Genomic DNA, 15723 nt, shown 5'->3' with positions numbered 1-15723 from the left:
GAGTTATAATTTTCTGAACGTGTGGCTTTTTACGGAATCGAAATCGGAGGTCCGGAAGTCCTCCAACGATGAAAACCGCAGAAAATTTTGCATGTTGTCCGTCACAATCGCGGCCCTTTTTATGTTTTATTGTCGAAATCGTTTTGGTCATAACTTTTGATCTGTAAGTCCAAATTGAGTGTCGTTTGAAGCGTTGGATAGCTGAAACAGAAGGCTATAACTTTGTTTCGGGAATAAAATAATTTTGAAGATTATTTCATGGACGTTTTTGGGGTTGAAGAAGATGAAAAATATGTTGGAAAATTTAGAAAACAACAACTTTTTAGTAACGCCTTCGTGCACGGTTTTATTCATAACTTTCAACTCGTGAATCATTTTGGGTTGGGGTTTAAAGCATTAGAAAGGTGACTCTAATAGATATTATGTGAATGATGTATTTTTTATGAATGTGTATATGTACCATTGGTGAATTGTGAATGATATATTGTTATGAATGTGTATATGTACCATTGGTGGATTGTGAATGATATATTGTTATGAATGTGTGTATGTACCATTGGTGGATTGTGAATGATACATTGTTATGAATGTGTATATGTACCATTGGTGAATTGTGAATGATATATTGTTATGAATGTGTATATGTACCATTACTGGATTGTGAATGATATATTGTTATGAATGTGTTTATGTACCATTGGTGGATTGTGAATGATATATTGTTATGAATGTGTATATGTACCATTGGTGGATTGTGAATGATATATTGTTATAAATGTGTATATGTACCATTGGTGGATAATTCATAGAGTTGAATTATGGTGATATGTGGAATATTAAGATGGTAGAGATGATCTTAATTGCATATGTATTGGTATTTGTACATTCATTCATGGCATGCATGGTCGGCTTCATAGTGGAAGCGATGAAACTGTGGGTTCACATGGTAGCACACGTTGATCCTTAATTGGAAATAGGCGTGGTAGATAGACGTTGATCCTTAATTGGAAATAGGTGTAGCAGATGTTGATCCTTAATTGGAAATAGACATGGTGGCTTGGATTCTAGATGTTGAATCGGAAAGCGGTGGAACGTTGGGTCCATATAGACGTTGATCCTTAATTGGAAATAGGCGTAGCAGACGTTGATCCTTAATTGGAAACAGACGTGGTGACTTGGATTCTAGATATTGAATCGGAAAACGGTGAAACGTTGGGTTCACATTGAGGTACCACATGCATAGAGTCACATGTCTTGCATTGAGTCACATTAGAGTTATGTGATAATTGAGTGTATGCATTATTGTGATTGTGATATGTGTATGAGATATGGCAATTGAATGTGATGATGTTTGGATACATAACTTGACAACATATGTGATTATATGATAATTATAGTTATGTGTATATTTGAGAATATAATATTGGATTTTAATATTGTACTCCTTGAGTTTGATGGATGTTTGAAACATGTGAAATAGATGTTGGTGAATATTGTTTACATGGTTATGTGAAGTGTGATGAATTCCTTTAATTGTTGATTTAATCATTGTGCTTGATTTTACTCCTTCATAATGATTTGAATTCTCACCCTTTCTGTTTGAATGTTACCTTTACATGGGTATTGCGCAGATACTCAGGAGTAGTAGCGCTGAAGTAAGTGGACGGTAGCTCGCTCGAGATTAGCTGGAGAGTTCCCGTATTTTAGTTTGAAGACTAGGTAATGAGTCAATGCTCTGGTCATGTAACACTGGGTAGATTAGTAGTATTGAACTCGTATCCTATTTGGATAAGTATTATGTTATTACTTGCGAACCTGCTTATTTGCAATTGCTGTTGAGAGGCCATAGTGCCAAATATTCTGATTATAGTTTCCGTTTATTTTGAAAAGATGATTGAGAGATGATCATGGTATGGGACATGGATCATTTGATGAAATGCATGAGTATTCATTATTTTCCGCTGCGAACGTATATTCGTGAATATTCATGATAATTGGAATGTGTTATTTTAAATGACCAGGTGTATTGTGTAGTGATGATGAATGATGTTGGTTTTGAAAGCTTTTAGTTTTTGAAAACGTCGATGTGACGCCCTTTTGTTTATATGCGTGCTTATTTACTCTGATTATATGTTAAGTATTTTGGGGTAGAAAAAGGGGTGTTACAGACACAAACCGGGTATTCGCATTTGTGGAGAGTGTTGGTGTAAACCCTAGAGGCCAATACTTTTGGTACTTGTATCGAATTATTTATTAATAATAAAAGGCTTTTTCTTTATTATGTTTGTTTAATAAAGTCCCTAGAATAGCTAGTCCGTTTAATGTATCAAGTATGACTTAATCATGAGATCACATTAAACATAAAGACACTATTCTTAAAGTATCTGTAGTCGAGCTTTATTGTGAAGTGGGATAACATTAAAGCATGAAGACTATTATGTTTATAGACTGATGATCACATCTCATGGATCATGGATAAAGAGTTATCAAGTCTCAAACATAGGTATGAATATTAAGAGTAATATTTATACCGGATTGACCCGCTATGAGAATACTATATAGAAAGTTATGCAAAGTGTCATAAGTTGTTCTCATGGTGATAATGGTGTATACCACTCTTCGACCTGAAACCGCAATGGACCCTAGATGTAGAGTCGAGTGCTTTATTGCTGATCAAACGTTGTCTGTAACTGGATAACCATAAAGATAGTTTATGGGTACTCCACGATGCATGCTAAGGGACATGAGTGACCTAGATGGAATTTGCCCATCCTGCGTAACAGGATAAATGTCTATGGGCCCAATATTGAACTGGACAAGGATGACACGGTTTATGCCTTGTGTTCAATATAGACATAAGGGCAAAAGGGAAATTATACACATAATTATTATCACAGAAGGATTTGTCAGATCACATGACATTTTCGTGTCTTGGGTAGCAGTGATGTGTTGCTAGATACCGCTCATTGTTTATTATGTTAAATACGTGATTTAATATAATTACCAATGCCGCGAAAACCTATAGGGTCACACACAAAGGACGGATTGATGAGAGATAGAGTAATTAAGGAATATCGTAATGTACGGTGCCCTTAAGTGAATTATAGAACATCGTAAGGTACGGTGTACTTAAGTAGAATACGAAACATGGTAAGGTACCACTGTATACGTGCGTTTTCGACGCCATGAGATTTGGTGTACAGAATGACTTTTTCGACAAATGATGACATGGGATAAAACGATTTGGTTGATAAGTGTGGCTCGACACTTCGACAAAATGGAAGCTTTGATATTTCGACATGATATTTGCAGCTAGAAAAGTACTTTTGACAGACATGGAAAACATTGCAGTATATTGATAATTCGACAAAAAGCCTGAAGGAAGACGTCATTTCGACTTAAAGTGTAAATTTGAATTTAAAAAGTTGTAACGTTTGGCAGAAGACGCGTGGAAGCATCTGGCGAAAGGAAGAAAGCCATGTGTCACAGTTTTAGGATTTGGTCGTTAGTAACAGTTATGTTATTTGTTTATAAATAGGGTAGTTGTTATCGAAAAAAAGGTGTGAAGAATTACTTGTACAAAATTCCTGAAAACGCTCAAAGTACCCGTGTGAGAGAAAAGAGTCATATTTGGAACATGTATGTGTAAACAAACACCAATTCCTTCAAAGTTTATTTTATAAAATTTAAAGTTCTTTACAAATCTCTTTTACGTTTTCCAGACATTTATCTTTCTGCACTTTCTCTTTTTCGACACTTTACTTTTCGTCAGTTATTTTCCGCCATTTACTTTATCTTGTTAAATTTACATCTATTTAACGTTTTAATCAACATATTTCGACGTAAAACACTTAGAGAACAAAAATGAAAGATATGAAAGTGGTTCTAGACATCTTCAAGACCATCTAGATCTGCACATGTCCTAGGATTTGTGTGGTTGATCCTGCAAGTAACCCAATTCTACAAGTTTTGGTAAACCAGAGGTTGTTCGCCAAAATACACAGCGAACAAATTGGCACACCCGGTGGGACGGTGCAGAAATCTAGAAATTTAGATAATCACTAATCAAAATTTGTTCTTCATTGTATGAGACTGAGAAGCGGTAAAATAACCGTATCCGACGTAGAAATACCTAAAAGAACAAGAGCAAGGAAAATGGCGAACCAGCCAAATAATCCAAACGAATCCATCCCAGTATCCAACCCTGCCCCTTCGACAGAAGGCAATATAGGATCGGTCCTTGTGTCAGAGGCTGTACCTTCGTCAACAGGGTCGATACCAGCGGTTTCGATGTCGCAAAACGCGCCTAGTTCGTCCTTCAGGGCACAACAAATGCCCGTTGGGACACCCCCTCCTGTGGGGAACACTCCTAGGCCTTTTGTAACAAATTTCACCTTGCCTCCGCCTGGTAGGGAACAACCCTTTGGAATGCCAACTTCGGTGATGGCAAATTTACACAACTCCCCGTTAATATATTCAGATTCGATGGCCAACGTGTCTTCACCCTTACAAGGGTCAGGATATGGTGGAAACATGAGTAGACTGAATCAACAACCACTTTACGTGCCGCCGATAACAAATAATTCGGCGCAAGTAATTAGACAGCAGATGGACGAGAGTAATCATGATATGGTCCAAATGTTGACGCAACAAATGGGAGCGGTGTTTAACCCACTAATACAAAACACCACTCAAACAAACCAAGTGTTGGCAGCGCAGATGACGCGCATTGCTGATTTCTTTGGAGTCCCTCAAACTCGACACAGAGAACAAGTGATTCATAACCCAGTGGTAGCGGTCCAGGAAGAGCCTACGATAAACCAGATACCGTTGGATAATCCTTAAACAAACGTCAGAAACCAAGAGGATGTAGTCGAACAGCCTCGTGTCGAAATCCCCATTCCACAAGAGCCTAGAAGGATAGTAATCCAGAGAGGCCAGGACGCGGATGCTGTATTGCAACAACGGATACGGTATAATAATCCGCCTGTCCAAAACAATTTGGCAGCCATGGTCGAAACGATAATGGCACAAAATGGGATGAACATGGGTTTACAAAGGCCTAGTTACGCATCCCCACTATCGGAATATATTCTGCAAGAAGAACTGCCACCAAGGTGGAAAGTCCCTAAGTTCACAAAGTTCTCAAGGGACACTAGTGAGTCCACTATAGAACATGTGGCACGTTATCTGATCGAGGCAGGGGAGATAGCCCGTAATGAAAATTTGAAAATAAAATATTTCCCTAGTTCCTTAACAAAAAACGCGTTTACTTGGTTTACATCTTTGCCTGCAAACTCAGTATACACGTGGACCCAATTAGAAAGGCTGTTCCATGAACAATTCTACATGGGACAAACAAAAATAAGTCTGAAAGAATTAGCCAGTGTCAAGAGAAAACACTCCGAACCAATAGATGATTATTTAAATAGGTTCAGATTGCTAAAGGCTAGATGTTTCACCCAAGTGCCAGAACATGAGTTGGTCGAAATGGCCGCAGGGGGACTAGACTATTCTATAAGGAAGAAACTAGATACCCAGTATCTGAGGGATATGGCACAATTAGCGGATAGAGTGAGACAGGTCGAAAGGTTAAGGGACGAAAAATTCAGGGCAAATAAGAATAAAAAAGAGAGGGTAGCCTACGTAGGGGTTCGCCAAGATGATGAGTTCGACGAAAACGAACCAAGTAGCTTCGACGAACAAGAGATTGACCTAGCAGAACTAAAGCAAGGGCCACCTTATTCGTGCAAAGTACTAACTCCGTCGAACGGAAACCCAGTCGAAACCAACGATAAGTTCCCCAAAAGGACTTATACGTTCGACATCACCAAATGTGACGAAATCTTCGATCTGTTGGTTAAAGATGGTCAATTAATAAAACCACCAGGCGCTAAAGAACCGCCTATGGAACAACAGAAAAAGAGGGGTTTTTGTAAATACCATAATTTTCTGGGCCATAAGACGTCTCGTTGTTTCCTTTTCAGGGATCTCGTTCAAAATGCTATCCGTGACGGAAGGCTGAAGTTTGGTGACAAACCAAAACAACAGATGAAGATCGATTCGAATCCTATGCAAGCAGTCGAAGCCCACTACGCTGAACCATCCGTCGTGAACATGGTGGAGGCCGAAGTTGCTCCTGATGGCAATTTGGAAATGGTGGAAGCCCCTGGAAGTTTCGACGCAAATGTCAACATGGTCGAGATTGCTGATGATCTCGCAAGCCAGAAAAGAATAGAAACTACTGAAGGTTTCGACAAGAAGGACGGTGACAATGCTGTCGAGAATGTGGAGTTTCGACAAGAGGAGAATTCAGACCGCTTGGGACAGCCAAGTGGGAAATATGATTATCTTGTGAAGTACAACGCGCCGGCAAGCTCTCAGATCGACATCAACACAATCCAACCAAGTGGTTGGGGAGATGCTTCTTCAGAAAACAATGAAGAAACAGTCGACGCAATTGAGCATTCCCCTAATACGCAAGAGAGGGTTACTGAAGACCCCGCGATTGAAAACAAGGCTGCTGAAGGCCTTGATTCTAACAAAACGAAGAAAGGTGATATCGCCAACTGCGTCAACACTATGGGGCCTTTCAGTAAAGAAGTCACAAAAATCAAAGCGGAAGCCGCTAACGGTCCTTCGAAGCCCGTGATCAGTGGGATTCTGCGTAGGACAATGGAAGACCCCAAAAGAAATTGGAACAAATGCTGTTGCAAACATGGTCCCAGGACCATATCTTGGTGCTGCTGCCCAGAAAAAGAGGTTGACCAAACACCAAAAGGCGTCGAAGGCGAAGAAGAGAGGCTCATTAGAAAGATGAACGAATTAAGCATCGCCGACGAACGAAATGTTGGGGTAAATATGGTGGAAATATCTCAGAAGGACCAGGTCGAAGAGGGCGAAGATCGTCGTCGGAAAGAGCACCAAAGGCTGGCGTATCCTAGAGAGGAGGAAAACTTAATGGAATTCATCAAGAGGTGCCAAAGGATGAAAACCGAAGTGATGTTGTGTCCACGCTGCAGTGCAGTCTTCGACAGGAAGGCAGCAACCAACCTGGAAGCGGTGGGTAAGACCAAGAGGAAAGAAAATTGGGGAACAGTGAGATATGACCCAAGGAGAAGTGACCACCACCAGTGGAGGCACGGAGAGAGACGCCAGAACACCTATAAACCATCTGACAAAGCAACGGACGACAAATGGGTTCAACCCATTAGGGGCGCTCAGGGGCAGAAGAAATGGGGAAAGTTTGAGGTTCAGAGAGGCGCGTCGATGGAGGGCAAGAGGGAAATGGAAAAACACAAGCCAAGACCATACCCTTCAGAGAATTACAAAGGCAAGAATCCCATGTCCAGATCCCAATGGAGGAGGTTCCAGAGGCAGAAGAGGGCAGAAATAGAGATGGCAAAAAAGAACATGAATGGTCCAGACGAAGCAGAATCTAGAAACAATCGTCAGACAAGGAGCAGGAAAGAGACTCCCCTCCAGATCAATCCTAGCAGAGTTGTCGAATCAGTGGCGTCAAAGGCGAAGATGCAGGAAGATGACGAAGTAACTGACAGTTTCAACTCTGACTCAGAATCATCCTTCAACGTGATCTGCAACGTGGTCTCCGTTCTCCCTAGAGACTATGATAGAGTCATGGAGGTCGAAGATGAAGAAGACGAGATGGAAGAGGAAACCATGGCACACAAGCCCGTCTGTTACTACGTGATGAATAACGGGTGCGTCGAAGAGCAGAACGCTTTCTTCGAAAGACCAGACGACTCAATGAAAGCGCATTTGAAACCTTTGTTTATAAAAGGGAGGGTGGAAAATGTCGGTGTGAATAAGATACTGGTGGATGGGGGAGCGGCAGTGAATTTGATGCCCCACTACATGCTGAAGAAGATTGGAAAAGACGATTCAGACGCGAAACCCCACAACATGGTACTATCGAATTACGAAGGGAAAGTAGGAACAACTATGGGTGTCATCCAAGTAAACTTAACTGTTGGAACCATAACAAGGCCAACCATGTTCATAGTCATCGCTTCAAAGGCCAACTACAACCTACTGCTTGGAAGGGAGTGGATTCATGGTGTAGGAGCCGTACCCTCTTCGATGCATCAGCGAATAGCCATATGGAGGCCAGACGGGATCGTCGAAAACATTGAGGCAGATCAAAGCTACTTCATGACAGAAATAAACAATATCAACAGCCAAAGCTTCGACAAAAACCTGGCTCACATACCTCCATGCAGTCCAGCCGAATTCGATTTAAAGGCGACAGACAATGCCTACTGCTCCATGTACCTTCATCCTACGCATGGTTTCCAGTGGGATAAAGAAGTGATTGGCGAAACCTATATGTGGGGAACTACCCACATAGCGCCAACAGGATGGGGAAGCGAATTTGATGATGACGAGTGAACAATCAGCGATCGAAAAGATTACGGCTTACATAGCCGAAAACAAACTCAAAGAGGCCCTTGAGGCTGAAGTGAAATACATGGCTGTCGAAGCCAGCAAAGAAAACTCCAACAAACAATGTCCCCAAGGAGACGTTGCAGAAGATCACGATAACAACCAAATGGGCGGATGGCAACACCAAAAGCTTGACGCCATTTATGACGACGAACCCCTAGGATTCGAAAAAGATCCGGTGTCAACTAACGAGAAGATGGTGGCGCAGGATCCATTAGAAGAAATAAACTTAGGAGTGGGGGCAGAACGTAGACCAACATACATAAGCGCAAAAATGGACCCCCAGTTCAAGGTCGAGATAGTCCAGTTGCTAAAAGAGTTCAAAGACTGCTTCGCATGGGATTATGACGAAATGCCTGGTCTTGACAGAAGTCTGGTCGAAATGCAGTTGCCAATAATGGAAGGAAAGAAGCCAGTGAAGCAGACTCCGAGACGCTTCGCACCAGAAATCCTGTCGAAAATAAAAGAAGAGGTCGAAAGACTTCTAAGATGCAAGTTCATCGCACAACCAGGTATGTCGAATGGATTGCAAATATTGTTCCAGTAATTAAGAAAAATGGCAAACTTAGGGTATGCATTGATTTTCGAGACTTAAACTCGGCTACCCCAAAGGATGAATATCCTATGCCAGTGGCAGAAATGCTCATAGATTCTGCAGCCGGCCATGAGTACTTAAGTATGTTAGACGGATACTCTGGCTATAACCAAATTTTTATCGCTGAAGAAGATGTTCCTAAAACGGCATTCCGTTGTCCGGGAGCAATAGGAACGTACGAATGGGTAGTAATGCCTTTTGGTTTAAAGAACGCGGGAGCGACTTACCAACGTGCCATGAATTCCATCTTTCATGACTTCATCGAAACTTTCATGCAAGTGTATATTGACGACATTGTGATTAAGTCTGTTTCAGGGAAACGTCATATAAATCATCTTCGACAATCCTTTGAAAGGATGAGGAAGTTTGGTTTGAAAATGAACCCTCTTAAATGTGCTTTTGGTGTGCAGGCGGGTGATTTCTTAGGCTTTGTGGTCCATAAGAAGGGGATCGAAATAAACGAAAATAAAGCCAAGGCCATAATGGAAGCGAAAGCGCCATCAACCAAAAAGGGGTTGCAGTCTCTGCTAGGGAAAATCAACTTTCTCAGAAGATTCATCTCCAACCTCAGTGGGAAGACACAAGCTTTCTCTCCTCTACTTCGACTAAAGAAAGAAGACTTCGCATGGGGGCAAGAACAGCAAGCGGCTTTCGACAAAATCAAGGAGTACCTGGCTAATCCCCCAATCCTGATGTCTCCTTGCAGAAAAAGAAATATGAGATTGTACATTTCGGCATCAGACAAAACATTAGGAAGTATGTTGTGTCAAGAAGATGAGAATGGCGTCGAAAGGGCCATTTATTATCTCAGTAGAGTCCTGAACGATGCCGAAACTAGATATAGCATTATAGAAAAGCTATGCCTGTGTGTATATTTCTCTTGTATCAAATTAAAGCATTATATAAAACCTGTTGATGTATATATTTCCTCCCATTTCGACGTAATAAAGTATATGTTATCTAAATCTATTTTACATAGTCGAATTGGAAAATGGGCTTTAGCTTTAACAGAATACTCTTTGAAATATCTGCCTTTAAAGGCCGTGAAAGGGCAAGTGGTCGCTGATTTCATAGCCGACCACTCTATAAACGAAGATGTGGAATACGTCGAATTAGAACCTTGGAAATTGTATTTCGACGGGTCCAGTCATAAAAAAGGTACAGGCATGGGGGTGTTGATTATTTCTCCTGAAAAAATCCCAACAAAATTCAAGTACAAAGTTGAAAGTCTGTGTTCAAACAATGAAGCAGAATACGAAGCTTTGATCGATGGACTTGAAATCTTGTTGAAATTGGGGGCAACGAGAGTCGAAATAATGGGTGATTCCGAACTAGTGATAAAGCAGTTGACGAAAGAGTATAAGTGCGTGAAAGAAAATTTAATCATGTACTTCGTAATAGCCAATAGACTTCTCAAGGAATTCGACAATGTCGTCTTCAGACACATTCCCAGGTTGGAGAATCAAGAAGCGAACGAGCTTGCTCAACTAGCATCCGGATACAAAGTGTCGAAGGAAAAGTTAGAAGAAGCCATTGAAGTCAGAGGAAGAGTCGTATCCACCAAGTTGTCCCCATCAGATCTGGAGTCAATAAGATTAGGATACGGGGACGAAGAAAACTTTGAGATATTTAACATAGATGATTCAGAAATTACAGATTGGAGAAAACCTATCAAGAATTATCTACAAGACCCAAATCAGAAAGCAGAAAGAAGGATAAAATACAGAGCTTTGAGTTACGTACTTTTGGGAAACGAATTGTTCAAAAAGACTGCAGAAGGGGTCTTGTTGAAATGCCTGAGTGAAGACGAAGCCTACATAGCCTTGTCGAATGTACACAGTGGAGCGTGTGGCGCACACCAAGCAGGTCATAAAATGAAGTGGATATTATTTCGACAAGGAATGTATTGGCCAACAATGCTGAAGGACTGTGTCGAATTTGCAAAAGGATGTCAGGAATGTCAAGTACATGCAGGCATACCCCATGTTCCTGCAAGTGAGTTGCATTCAATTATAAAGCCTTGGCCATTCAGAGGATGGGCTTTAGACTTGATTGGTGAAATTCGACCAGCTTCCTCAAAAGGACAAAGGTACATTTTGGTCGGGATAGACTATTTCACAAAATGGACTGAAGCTATACCATTGGCGAATGTGGATCAAGAAGCAGTCATAGACTTTATCCAAAAATACATAATTTACAGATTTGGGATACCTGAGACAATAACAACAGATCAAGGATCTGTGTTCACCGGTAAAAACATGCAGAAATTTGCACAAGAAACAGGTTTTAAGCTCCTTACTTCGACACCTTACTACGCTCAAGCAAATGGGCAAGTTGAAGCAGCCAACAAGGTAGTGATAAACTTGATTAAGAAGCATGTGGGGAAAAACCTAGAAATTGGCATAAGACTTTGGATCAAGCCTTGTGGGCTTGTCGAACGTCCCCCAAAGAGGCAACGAATTCGACTCCATTCAAGTTGACTTACGGACATGATGCAGTTTTGTCGGTCGAAATATATCTGCAGTCAGTTAGAGTGCAAAGGCATCATGAAATCCCATCAGATACATATTGGAGTATGATGATGGACGAACTAGTTGATTTAGACGAGGAAAGGTTGCGCGCTAGACCTAATAAGAAGACAAAAGAAGAGGGTCGAAAGATTTTACAACAAGAAAGTAAGATTCAAGACTTTCTTAATAGGTGACCTTGTGTGGAAAGTAATCCTTCCTATGGATCGAAAGGATAAATTAATGGGAAAGTGGTCTCCTAAATGGGAGGGACCTTTCCAGGTTTTGAGAACATTTTCAAACGGCGCGTACGAAATAGAAGAAATAGAGAAGGATAAGAGAATCCTAAGAATAAATGGCAAGTATTTGAAAAAGTATAAGCCCATATTGCAGGAAGTAAAAGTAGTAACAGAATAAGTGCAAACATAATTGTGATAAGATGGGCCAAATAAAAATGGCATTCAAAAGTTATTACAAAGAAAGCCTCAAAGGGCTGAGAGTTGCTAAATAAATTCGACTAAAAATTGAAATTGGAAAAAGCATCCTTCAAAGTGGCGAATTTCTGCCTCTGAAACTGGAGTCGATGATCACAAAGACTCTTGTGAGTAGAGAGAGTCTCAATCTCCTGACTAAGTTGCTGGGCTTTTTCTGCATGTCGAATACCCACCCTCAATTCTTCGTCAATCTCGCTCTGCTTGGGTTGCTGTATGGATGCCTTACGTGTCTCCTCTTGAGAGATCTTTTCTTGAAGTGCTGCTATCTGTTTTTTCCATTTTTGGATATTGTCATCACAAGCAGCAACTTCTTTGACATAAGTTTCAGAAAGCTTTTGCAATTTTGAAGCCTTGTCAGTCGAAGTCGAAACGGCATCCCATTCAGCAGTTTGAGTTTCAGACTTGGAGGAGATCTGATTGGTGAGATCTCTTTGACGATGGAGATCTGCAGTGGCCAAGTCAATGAGAGTCATCAGCTCCATCACAAAACTTCCAATCTCAGCAGAAGCTTCCAGGACATTCACTTGCTTCAAAATTTTCTTAAGATCAATATGAGCAAGGGAATTCTCGTCCAAGACTTTAAACAAATCGACATCAAGGATTTTCGTTTTAATTTTGGTCAAGATGTTGCCAAGTGATGGTGCTTCAGAAGTTGCCCCAGAAGTGGTCGAACTACTCTGCGAAGAATCCTGAAAATTAAAACGGGTGCTAAGCATGGTTTTCAGATACTCCAAAGGTCTTTGCACTTTGAGATTTTCAAGCTCCTCGCGAGAGAGGCTGGTCGAACCAGTTGATTTGCCACTTCCTTGGGTCCGGTCAGGAGCAGGTGGAGTGTTTCGCGTCGAAGCATGCTCAGCCTCTGTTTGTTTTGACTGGTTATCCCCATCTCTGGCAGCTCCATCTTCAGGGTCATCTTCGACCGTAACCTCCATTTCAATGTCATCACCCTGAGGTGCAACATGTAATCCTGGATGAGGAGGAGATTCATCTTCAGAAGCTTCACCCACTGTAGTGTCGAATTCTGATACGGTTTGCATGTCATGATCACTGGTGGGGATACCTTCCTCTGGGGCTGTTTCCTCCAGAATTTTCTCAGGCGTCCTTTCGACAGCCACTTGTTCCTAAAAATAAATTCCAAGATTTAGAAGAAAAGATGTAGGAAAGGTGAACATATGCTGTCGAAACAAAAAAAAAATTACCTCAGGAATTTCAGTATTAAAGCCGAATTTCCCACTCCCCGTATCTTTCGATTGAGGCTTAGCAGGAGGAGTACTGGCTGAATCCTTCCTGATTGGGTTAACGATGGATCTTTGGGAAGAGACCTTCGTGAGTTTCTTTTTCTTTTGAGGGGGAGGGATTAACTCTGGAGATTCATCACCAGACTCTTCATTAGGGACTTTATCCTCGCCTCTCTCCTCTTCACTCTTCTTCTTTTGGATTGTTGAGGGTTTTCGACTTACCTAGTCATACAGGCCAAAGCCAGTTAGTTTTGAAAAAGGGAAGAAAAATAATAAGAAGAGAAAAGTTTTGTACTTTTGTCGAAGGCTTCTTAGCAGTACTGGGCGACGCTTCGACAACAACTTTCTTAGCAGGGATCTTCACGGCTAAGGAAAGAAAGAAAATTCAGAAACAAATATAAGAGAGACATGATAAGACAGTTAGAATAACAGAAGGAAAAATCATGTTTTTCTGTGAATACCTTCAAGAATGGGATCTTCCACGCGAACGTGTTCTATTCCAATATGAAGGTGTCCTGGATATTCGCCCAGATGATACTTAGTCGGAACCACACGTTCAGCAGGTTTTTGATACTTTTGACGAAGAATTTTCATAAAATCCCCACAAAGGAACCAGTCTGGAAGTGGAAAACTAAACGCCACCCCAAAGTCAGCAGTTGGCAAAGGAGGAAACTTTGGTGGATGACAACTGAAAGCCAGGTCATAGCGCGCCTCTGGTGAAAGATTGGAAGGCAATGACAGTTTTTCAAACTTCTCCGTCAATTTACGTTTTAATTCGGCCGCTGCTTCGCATATGGTTCGACTAAGATCATCAGGTCTATACGCAGTTTCAAAATATTTTTGAAATTTCTGTATTTCCTTAATGTGTCGTTGAATACCTTTTTTGGTCCGATCCTGCACAAAAGCGAAAGCATTTGTCAAATGTGTAGCAAAAGCAGCTACGTCGAAAAATTTGTTGGAATAATAATCCTTCCACCATTCATCAAACTCAGGAGTGCATAGGAATGATGGTCGAAAAATAACTGGTCGAATGTCGAGAGAATCATCAGTCAGTTTCTTCGATAGTTCTCTGCCCTCATCTTCAGTATGGAGTAAATTATAAAAGATGATGGCCCCTTTTTTGGGAAATATAGGTTGAGGTTTGATTTGGATTAGACCAAACTGTCTAGAAACAAGGTTGGGTTGATAAACTATCAAAGCAATTTGATTTTTAGTGGTGTTACGGTAAGAAAAAAGGAGCCTAGGGGTTAAGAATGATTCCCAAACATTCAGAAATGTATTTTCATCCTTTTGCATCTCCAAAGGCAGTTGTTGGGTAAACCACTTAGGTCCAATCTTTCTATCAGCAAAAGGGGCCATGGTCGAAGTAAATTGATACCTTTTAGCAAACATCATAACATAGCTTTTAAAAGCTTGTCGAAGGCTGATTCCTTCATCGGATGGCGTTATTAGCACTAATCTTGGCCATTCGACAGTCCTATTTTTTACTTCTTCTTCATCTATTTCTGGTGCTACAGGAAGATTGGCTTCAAATGTGGCATTGAGCCATAATTGCAAGAGCCAGAAAGGTCCTGATAAGTTGATTTTCCCTTGGGTTTTGGTGTTTTTTAAAAAATGTACGCTCTCACTCAGAGATTCATAAAGGTTCGCCAGAATCATTTCGCTCAAGCATAGTTTTGTGCCGGCATGAAGCTGATTGGCTATGGTAATGAATCTCTTAGCAACTTGGAGAGAGCGAGAACAAAACACATATTTGGATAGCCACAGTGTTAGAAAAGCTATATGTTCGACATCTGAAACTTCAGTAGTACTCTTATCGTGATAATAGGACATGAATAAGGAGTAGGGTGCAAGGCTAGTCTCGAAAGCAATGGTATCTTCATTTAAGACAGTAGGGTCGAAATCTATACCATTGGGGTGAAGACCAACAATGGTTGCTGCTTCGAAAAGGGTAAGCGTAACCATCCCACAAGGAAGGTGAAAGGTGTTGTAAGTACTATCCCAGAAGTAGAGAGAAGTTAAGAGCATATTTGGACAAATATTGGGTCCTACTCTCGACAACTGGATAAGGTCGAAAATGCCTACCTCTTTCCAAAAAGCCCCTTTAACTTTTTCGATTTTATCTAACCAAGATACGTAGTCAGAAGGATCTTTCGACCATGGGCAAGTTCTAAATATCCTGGGATAGTTCAAATAGGCTAAGTCCAACTCTCCAATATCCGTCGAACTCGATGAATCTTTTTGTTCTACAACTTTCTCTTTAGGATGAGGTTTTCTTCCAGCGCCTATGGGTTTTGTGTGAAAGTAAGAGGGAAAAAATTCTCTTAAGCGCTCTGGTTTAATCTCTGGATTTGGAAGGGGACCTAACATAGCATGACAATTTCCAGAAATAAGAACAGGGATTAGTACCTGAGATTTATAGATGC

This window comes from Lathyrus oleraceus, chromosome 6 (assembly GCF_024323335.1).
Source record: "Lathyrus oleraceus cultivar Zhongwan6 chromosome 6, CAAS_Psat_ZW6_1.0, whole genome shotgun sequence".
In the NCBI taxonomy this organism is placed as follows: Eukaryota; Viridiplantae; Streptophyta; class Magnoliopsida; order Fabales; family Fabaceae; genus Lathyrus; species Lathyrus oleraceus.
Note: the sequence above shows the minus strand (reverse complement) of the source record.